Source organism: Canis aureus, chromosome 9 (assembly GCF_053574225.1).
Source record: "Canis aureus isolate CA01 chromosome 9, VMU_Caureus_v.1.0, whole genome shotgun sequence".
Lineage (NCBI taxonomy): Eukaryota > Metazoa > Chordata > Mammalia > Carnivora > Canidae > Canis > Canis aureus.
In genome coordinates this window covers 24,616,026-24,626,480 of record NC_135619.1, presented here as the reverse complement: position 1 = coordinate 24,626,480, position 10,455 = coordinate 24,616,026, and the positions used below count along the sequence as shown (strand labels likewise).

Below are 10,455 nucleotides of genomic sequence, written 5' to 3'. Positions count from 1 at the left end.
GGGAAGCTATAGACGTTTATTAAGCAGAGATACAGAGAAAGCTCTCAAAAGTGAGAGGGGTCCCAACAGGGTTGCCACTGAGGGCTTTTTTGGTCTTTTTTAGGAAACTGACCAGGGAACTTGATAGATTTCTTGTCAATATCAGGGTAGATTTGTAAATATCATGTCTATATTTAGAACAGACATGGCGGACTTGTAACAAACAAGATGTTTCTTTGTAAATAACATGAGCACAAACAGGTGTTCCCTTCTCTCTGGTTAGTATCTCTTCCATAACATTTCTCTACATCTGGGATTTCTTAGTAGCCATTGAAGGAGATGGTCCATGGTAGGGATACTCCCTAACACTTTGGAGCTAGAGAGCCTGGTTTATTTTTTTCTGTTTTTACTGTCTTATCTCTGTTTTCTTGAGATGCATAGGAGCCTGACTCTGGGGCCTTTCCCTTATCTTTCCCTGCCTAGCCCCGTCTGCCCCTAACTTGTTCTGACGTTAGTTGGACATCTATCTTTTTGGTTTTGAAACAGGTATATTGTGTGAGATGCCAGTGTTTCAATGTCAAAATCTGTGAAAGCTTCAAAAGGTAAAATCAAATAATAAACTTTTAAGTGTCTGTGTTTCTTTTGTTTCAGGAATTTCATAGTGTGGAAGGTTTAAATTCACAGCGGGGGAGAAAAGTAGTAGCCCACAGGAGACCATGTGTCTTACAGCTGAAGAAAGGGTGAAATACATAATACATGATATATTTAGGGTAAGTAATTAGCCTTTCTTAGAGGTCTGCCCACTTGAAAGGGTTTGTGTGTATGTTGTGTGTGTGTGTGGGGGGGCGGTTGTTAGTCTATTTCACCTCACAGGAGTTGTTTTTTCTTTGTTTCTTCTTCTTCTTCTTCTTCTTCTTTTTTTTTTTTTTTTTATCTTTCTGTGCCTCTATTATTTTCATCTGCAGAGAAAGTTGTAAAACAGGTTGCAAGCCCTTTGTGATTTGAGCATCTTTTCTGTAAAAGAAAAGAGGCTTTATTTCTTGTTGTGTTAGTGTTAATGTGACATCTTTTATTTGTATATAACACATTAGATTATGAAGTTTCTTAACTTTAAAGAAACTCTTATTCTGATCAGCTAATAAAGAATAAATGTTTATATAGAATTAATGGAAATGCTCATATAAATCTAATATCTAATTTGAGTATACAGAAAGGAAAAAGCTAAACTTCTAGTAGTTTAAATAGGCTAGACTTTTCAGAAAAATGCCCTCTCACAGAAGCTGCTAATATAGTCACTAATTTTGAAAATTTTGTATGGAATATAATAAAAGTGCATGCTTAACATTTTTCAGATTTTTTTTTTTTTTTGGGGGGGGGAAAGCCTAGTAGTTAATGAAAAATTTCCTAAACTAATGTCAGCCAGATGACAGAATAGGAAGTCCCAGCCTTGAAATGCCCACAGAAATCCCAAATTAACAACAGAGCAGCAGAGTAGAGATTCTCCTCCTGGCTTTGAAGAAGATGCCATGTTGTGGAGTTCAGTGGCTAAGACCCAAGGAGAGTTTCAAGGAGCTCAGAGTGACTCCTAACAATAGCCAGGAAAAAAAAGGGGGAGGGGGAACCTCTGTCCCACAGTCGCAAGGAACTTAATGAAACTAGCAATTGGCACGAGTTTAGGAAAAGGCCCCCAAACTTAGTTAAGATTTCAGTGCTGGCCAGGCAGACACCTTGATTTTAGCCGGTGAGGCTGAGCAGAGAACTCAATTAAGAAGACCCAGACTCCTGAGTTTTAAAAACAGAGATAAAGCTTTGTATTATTTTAAGCAGGAAAGATGGTGGTAATGTATTATGTTGCAACAGAAAACTGATACAGGATACATGCTATATCTTTCTTGCTTGAAGAAATGTAAATAGGTATTGTGATTATAGGGAAATGTACTGTATGGACTTGTGAGCCATGCTGATCTTATGTATAACAAATGAAATTACACTTTTCCAAATTTCCTCTAGTCTGTAGGAAATAGAATGATTTCAATTATAAGTGTAATTAATATGGATAATCAGGGGATGCCTGGGTGGCTCAGCAGTTGAGCATTTGCCTTCAGCTCAGGGTGTGACCCTGGGGTTCCAGGATCAAGTCCTACATTGGGCTTCTTTCATGGAGCCTGCTTCTCTCTCTGCCTATGTCTCTGCCTCTCTCTGTGTCTCTCATGAATAAATAAATAAAAATCTTTTTAAAAATATGGAAAATCAAGACTATAACAGAGAGAATGATTATTAAAGAAATACAATGTATTTTTAAGGGGTGTGTGTCTGTATGTGTGTCTATGTTTTAATTAGGACTGTGGTTTCTGGGATCCCTGGGTGGCGCAGCAGTTTAGTGCCTGCCTTTGGCCCAGGGCATGATCCTAGAGACTCAGGATCGAATCCCATGTCGGGCTCCCGGTGCATGGAGCCTGCTTCTCCCTCTGCCTATGTCTCTGCCTCTCTCTCTCTCTCTCTCTCTGTGACTATCATAAATAAATTAAAAAAAAAAAGGGCTGTGGTTTCTGATTATCAAAGGAAAAAAAGATTATCAAAAAAAAAAAAAAAGGTTTCTGATTATCTTAAAGTAAAAATGTGTGGCTATACCAAAAAGTGAAAAGTATATATATATAAAAACATAAATTTGCAATGAATACGGAAAGTGGTAAAAGGTTTGACAGAAAGTGAACTGGTTGTATTTTGGTTTAAATACCTGCGAAAATGAGTCTGAAAAGAAATAATATGTTAAATTTTGACAAAGTTGGCTCTGTTTGGATGGGCTTATTCATTTTTTTTTATTTTTTATTTTTGGATGGGCTTATTCAAAAGAAAAGTAAAACCTTATGAATTATTTACTACTAATTGTTATATTACTGCAAGACTACAATTTTTTTCCTCTTTGTAAAATGACAAATTGGAATATTCATTTGCTCTTAAGGAGAGGTAGTGTAATCTGCCCAGGTGTGAAAACTTGCTGTCATACTAGAATGACTTTATATGCTTTTATGTTGAATCTGCCGTGCCTTTAATGATTTAAAAAATTACAAATGACAAATTTCCTGACACTTTAAATAGTTTAAAAGTCCTTATAATTATATTACTTCTGCTATATTTTTGAGTATTGTCATTCGAAGTAAATGTTGCCTGATCTAAAAGAATAGGAATTAATTATGTAGGATTGAGTAAACTGATGAGAAAAAAAATGTGTTTTTAAAAATCCATTATAGCTAGAATTTTGGACATTTCATTATCTGATAGATCTATAAAGAAATCTTTTCTCTTTCTCCTTGATACTTTTCCTCTCTTGTTTGATTTATGTAAAGATTTCTGTTATCTTTGTAGATTAACAGGTAGACTTTAGAGCCTTAAGGTGGGAGTAGACACCAAAATTAGAAACATACTCCCTTCTGGAACTGTAGTCCAGTAAACATTTGAAAAAGTTACTGCCTGTGCTCAGTATTTGACATTCAATGAATAAAAAAGTCTGGCTTGGTTTTTCTTTTCTTTCATTTATTTTCTTTTTTTCTTTCTTTCTTTCTTTCTTTCTTTCTTTCTTTCTTTCTTTCTTTTTTACTTAATAAATCTTTTTTTAAAGGTTTATTTATTTATTTATTTATTTATTTATTTATTTATGATATATAGAGAGAGAAAGAGGCAGAGACACAGGAGGAGGGAGAAGCAGGCTCCATGCTGGGAGCCTGACGTGGGACTCAATCCCGGGACTCCAGGATCGCACCCTGGGCCAAAGGCAGACACTAAACCGCTGAGCCACCCAGGGATTCCCTCTTTCTTTTTTTTAAACTGCTATACCAGTTCTTATGTTCAGTGGGAGGAAAAATAATGTTTTGTTTACTTGTTTGTTATTGAGAAAATCATCAGCCACAACTCCTGTCCTCTAAGAAATTCAGATTATTTAAACTTAAAAATCAAATCTCTCTCATGATGGCACTGAGTGAAATCTACCCATCATGGAGGTATGCCCTTCCATGAGAAAGGACAAGGGCATCAAATTATTCTCTGGTTTTAGTTTCCTTTTTTTTTCCAAATCTCAGAACAGGAAGCATATGTCCTTACAATGTAGCTCACATAGACAGGACTTCCCTAACTATAATAATTATTATACTTTGTTTTTACACTTTAAAATTTTCATTTTCAATCTTTTAATTATTTGTACTCTTCATTAGACAAGGGCTTCGTGAGAGAAATGCCTTCATCTATTTAAAGGCCATTCAGCAGGATTTTGCTATTTGTATATTAAAAAAAGATTCCCCCATCTAGGAATGGATGTTTTGAGGGTCAACAGTCTACTCTTTTTAAACCATTTGCTCTGCCAACTTCTGCCCAGATGCAGTGTGGTTTTGCAATTATCAGAGCCTTTTAAAAAAAATTGTATAATCTAATGGGCCCCTAGGCTTGTTGCTTCTCCTCATCTATCAAAGATCTATCCTGGGAAAGATAAGTACTTTTTAAATGTATTTAATCAATTGAATGGCTTGATTATGTTAGGTCCTGATAAATGGTGTTTCCTCCACTCAGTAAGAGTACTTTAGTTTTATGCCATCTTAGGTCAGAAGTAGTTGGTGTAGTGGTGAAAAAAATAAACTTGGAGCTCCTGAGTCCATTATTCCAGTTATATCACTTACTAACTGTGTGACCCTGGGAAAGTTACTTAACATCTCTGATTTTTAGTTTCCTAATAACGTTAAATGGCACTAACAATAGTAGTTATTCCATAGAATTACATGGGAATTAAAGGAGAGAAAAGGAGCTTGAGATAGTGCTTGTTATATAAATATGCTATTTAAGTTATCCTATTTTTAGCATCAGTAACAATCCTATAAAAATTCATTGCTTAATTACTTAGAAGGTTTTGTTTACTGCATCTTTCTACATAGTCAAATTTCTTAAAGGAGAAATTTCTTTGTGGCATCTGTTCTAGGAACAGTGTTATTTCTGCTAAGAAATGGATTGTTACCAATTGATCATTTTTGTGCTGCTTTGTATTGCTGCTTGAGTATTCAAAACCAAACCTACAGTCCCATTTGTAGCCAATTAATACTATTTTACAACATGTAATTCATATACTTACATAGTTTCTGTTTTTATTTACCTTTATTTTTTATAAAGATATTATTTATTTATTCATGAGAGATAGAGAGAGAGAGAGAGGCAGAGACATAGGCAGAGGGAGAAGCAGGCTCCATGCAGGGAGCCTGATGTGGGACTCGATCCTGGGACTCCAAGATCACGCCCTGGGCTGAAGGCAGGCACTAAACCGCTGAGCCACCCAGGGATCCCTATATTTACCTTTAGATTGTATTTTTTTTTTAATCTCAAATTAGTTTAGAAAATTGATGTTTTATATCAATTATATTATATAACAGTTATATTTACACGCTGTCATAGAGTGCTTACTGTTATATTATGTCTTTACAGTACATATATAAGGAACCATACGTTTTATGGAAAATATCTGTTATAAACATTACCAGCCTGAAGTGGGCTATATAAGGAAAATAAAAATTTTCCTTTGAAAGTAAAAACAAGAACAAAATGACAAACAAAAACTCCTGGTTATTCTAAAATCATGGTGAAATTTTAGTATTTGATTCAAAATTGCTCGAATATCAGAGCCATTAACGGTTCCTAGAAATGCTATTAAAATTATCATTATGTAAAGACTAGAATAATTGCTATTTTCCTTGTTATTAAACAATTGCTTGGACTTCTTTAAACAATTTCTAATTGGCAATAGTTTAGAAATATGTTAATAGCATTCTGATTTAATTATAACATGGGAAATGTAGTGTTTCTATATTCTGAATTTAAATTTTCATTTTATTTTAATTGGGATAGAAAACTGAGCTTCTAAGGTATATAATTCTGAGTTTTTCTATGCAGCAGAGAGCTTTCAGTATTATTTTTCCGCTTTACACAAACTTCTTAAGGTCAAATACTTGTTGGGCCATTGAATTTTAAGATACTTTCTGGAGAAACTGATATTAGCAAGTTTAAAGTAAATTTACCAGAGTTCCTAGATTCCTCCCAGAGTAGGTGTCTTAGCAAGTAAGGGTTATAAGCCTTATTCTTTCCTCCATTCTCTTATCAAAAATCCTCATGCTAATACCCATACATGAGAGTAAAAAGAACCCTTTTATTGGCCTAGGTAATTAGAACCCAAGAAAAACTGCAGGAGGGAATAGTCTTGAGCCTTTTTACTTTTTCCCCCAGAAATCATTTTAGGAAAAAAAAAAAAAAAAAGGAAGTGAGGTCCCTGAAATTATTGCATGATCTCTATGGTGCTGTGTTTTCTTGTATCTTCAGGAGAAATGCTTAACCAAAAGGTGAACGACCAAAGCAGAAAACCTTTATGCTGCCAATCCCCTTTGATAAACTGTGGGATTGAAGAGCCGGAGGTCCCTTCTCTAATTTAACTTTGATAGATTGGTTACACTGTGAAAGGATTTCAGTCTCTAATGGAATTGGAGAATATGAAATGGAGCTTCTCCTTTATATGCCCTCAGCAGAATGGGATTTGAGAACTGAAAGACCTGGGGTGCCTGGGCTCAGTTCATGATCCAGGGGCTGGGGATCGATCCCTGCACCAGGCTCCCTGCTCAATGGGTTGCTTGCTTTTCCCTCTCCCTCTGCCATTCCCCCTGCTTGTTCCCTCTCTCTCTCTCTCTCATAAATAAAATTAAAAAAAAAAAAAAGAACTGAGAGACTGATTTACATTCAATGCCTAACTTACAGAAGATGGATAACTGTCCCTTGATCAATGAACATCCACCAAGAATCTCTCCCCATCCTCAAGCCAATCAACTTTGTGCTTAGACTCTGGCCGGATTGTCTTTCTCTGCACTGCTTGCAGATAAACCCTAGATAAGCTTGCCTATAGCTTGCTACAGCATGCATTTCCCAAACTGCAGTACCTCTACTATTCCTGAAAAGACTCAATTTCTGGCTCAATTTGAGGCAAACTCAATTTGCCTCCTTATTTAGGTTGACGACATCGTCATATTGTATTACTTGCTCAATGTCATAAAGTGAGTTATTAGTAGGAATCTGATTATAATAATGTAATCTTTCATCAAGTCAGTCTCTACCAGTTGCTTTCTCTTACACAGATGATGCCATTTGTCTTGCAAGGATTGGGGACAAATATACCAGTTTACCAAGTTAATGACATACCTCAAAACTTGAGTTTTTTACTTTTGATGATAATGATGAATTACTGTTAGACCTTAAGCAGCCAAAATTAAGAATCAAGCTTAAACTCTAAATAGTTACAGTGATGAGAAGGATGCTAGAGAACAAGAGATCAATAAAGAGGCCATTCTCATGGTGCAGGCAGGAGTGTGAGAGAGTTTCACCAATGATAGAGATAGGCTAATCATTTGAAATGGAAAGATTAGGTAAGCATTGGGGAGATAAAAACCACAGGCTTTGGGATTGAACCTGAGGGAGAGGAAGACCTTGAGAATAACACCTCCAGCTTCCATCAGAAGTGAAGAATTACGGACTGAAAGACTGCCTTCACATTTACCTCTGCTTCCTTAACCTTTTGAAGGCTTCTTTCTGCTTCTGGGTCCCTGATTTGGCCCTCACCCAGGCACATCCATAGAGGATCTCTTTACTCTTAGAGCATTTACTGAGAAAACTTGTACTTGAAGATGTTTTTCTCTGCCCTTTTGAGATAGAAATCATTTTAAGAGTCTCATGCCAGTTTCCTGATCCAAGGCTGTCTTTCTCACAGACCTGAGAACCTGCTCTTTGAAATGTAATCATCAAGGAAAAATCATCCCTATCCCACAGTCACCCTGGGAGGACAGGCCTCTACCTCTAATTTGCAGAACTACCTCTTGTGATAAAGATATGAGAAGTTTATTTTCCCTTTGGATAAAGCAAATTGGTTAACACAGATGGTCAGCCCAGTTATTCTGTTGGTCTTGTTATTTTGTCACTCTATCTCCACCCTGACATTTGCTTCTCTAAACCTATATTGATTTTTATCTCAGCTAACAGTACCTGAACTAACAGCTCAGTAAAGGTGTATTTTTCATTTGGGGAGCTCAGTTAAGACTAAGCATTCCATAAATACCTGCCTTCTCAGCATCAGTGTCTATCTGGTCATCTAGTACAAACATTGAATTTTAAAAGGAAAATTACATTAGTTTTTTTGGGTTACTGTAATCAGGTACCACAAACTGGGTAACTTAAAATAAGAGAAATCTGTTGGTTTTACAGATCTAGAGGTTAGAAGTCCAAAAACATGGTATCATCAGGGCTCTGTGAAACTGGCAATACTGATGTACCTTGGCTTATAGATATATCACCCTAATCTATTCCTCCATCTGCACACGGCCATCTTCACCCGTATGTTTTCACACCATCTTCCCTCTAGTAAGTGTCTGGGTCCAAATTCCCCTCTCCTCATAAGGCATCAGCCATATTGGACTAGGGATTGCTCTATTCCAATACAACCTCTTTTTAACTAATTTGATCTGCAACAATTTTCAAATCAATTCACATTCTATGGTACTAGGGGTTATTGACCTCAAGATATCTTTTGGGGACAGAATTCAACCCTTAGCAGAGATTAAAAGATGATACCATGCCTTCATATTCAAAGCACTTAATTAAGCTCTCAGAATACTTACACCTAATCACCCTCTGTTTATCCTGGATACTTTAAAACTTGATGGAATTTTCCAACAAATTGGGAAGCACAAATATCAAGTCCTTTTATTATAAAAATCTCTCAAATATGGATATTTTTGGGAAAACATCTATACTAGCTACTACTTCTCTTTGTATTTTGGTGATAGGTTTGATTATTTTTAGTAACTATTAAAGATGATATAAAAGATATACTTGGAAAAATATAACTTTCCTGAAATGTAATTCAGAAACTACCACTTGGTGGCAAGATAATGCTGCTGTTAATGTGTCTAACAGTGACCTAGATACTTGCTCTTTTGCATTATACATTCTTGATAAATTTGAAATACTTTTGCAAAGGGAGTCAGGCTAAATCATAGGTACTCTCTCTCTTTTTTTTAAGAAAATAATTTGCATAATGGAAGTGACTCTGCTAAAATACACATGTGAAATCCAATTCAAATAATGAGTTAACTTGATTATCATTAAAATGATAGCTAAAATGAAACATGAAAATGAATAACAAAATAATTATTTCACAGATATATTTCATGTTTGCATGTTTCTCTAAAAATTCTAGCTTAAGATGTGGTGTCATAAAATATTTTTTGATTCTAATTCATTAGGTTGAGTATAATTATTCAAACCAATAGTTATATTTATCTCCTGGTGGAACTTTAGAATGCTACCCTGTATTATTGAACTGTTGCCACTTTTTACCGGAATTAATGAAGCTTCTGGCAGAGCAAATGGATTCCCTATTTACTTTATCAGTGGTGTGATCTCACAGTGTTATACTTGGAAAATGTACAAGACTTGCTTAATGAGTCCATGTTCATTCTGAAAGGAGCATAGAAAGATATTATATGGTCATAAAGAATATCAAACACTTAATGACATTCTTAAGCAAAAAGGGTTGCATATAAACTAGTTGTTTTTTGCCAATTGACCTTTTTAACATTCTTTTTTTTATATAAATAATTATTCTAGGGAATATTTGAAGGCTAGGAGTAGCCTCTTACTGACATGGAAGAAATAAGGGTTTGAACTATTGTATTTTGACATTATTTTGAGGCAATATATTATAGAAGTTAGGTAAGCAAGATTTGGCATCAGACCATTTGGCTTGAGCCGCACTTCTATCATCTGCTAACTATTTAACTTGAACAAATTACTTGATTTCACTCAGTTTCATCACTTATAAAATGGGTGGTAATAATGGTACCAGCCTCATAGTGTTGATGTAAGTATTAAATAGAATTATCCATTGAAGGTGCTTATCATAGCATCTCTTATATTGCAAACATAAAATATTACTTTTCTTGTTATCTTCCTTAACCATCCATGAGTACACATTTCTTAAAGATGAACAGTGAGTATCTTGGAAAGATCTCAGGAAAGATATTGGTACCAAATTTCCTTCTTCCAAGCCTTTTCATAGCTTACTAACAATTTTCAAGTAGGCAAAGATTATGGGGTCGTTTTGGTTCCTGACAGAAGATCAATTTTTCTTACTCTCTCTGGCCTGTGGTGCGGTGCTTTGGCTGGCAAGTGGAATTCAAAGAATGCCTGAAGGTGCTGCATTTTCTTGGAAAATGCTGGAGCCCTGTAGTGTTAATGCTGACTGTAGCTCCACGATGAGCTTTTTAACTTCTGCGCCATGTTCTTTAATGAGTATTGCCAGGGGTTGCCAACTTTTAAACTTTTTCTTTTTTCTCACATTTTTTTAGTCTCTGAATGTATTGCCAAAACAGAGAGAGATACCTCAATGTCACTCAGGGTTCTGAAATA

General features: G+C 35.5%; 1 long non-coding RNA gene across 1 annotated transcript; it reads left to right on the top strand.

The window, feature by feature from the left end:
* The first annotated feature begins 313 nt into the window (after nt 1-313).
* Nucleotides 314-7,917, top strand: LOC144320068 (uncharacterized). Its single transcript, XR_013385652.1, has 3 exons — nt 314-525; nt 631-749; nt 7,760-7,917. It is a non-coding gene; the product is annotated as an uncharacterized LOC144320068 (long non-coding RNA).
* Nucleotides 7,918-10,455: the final 2,538 nt, after the last annotated feature.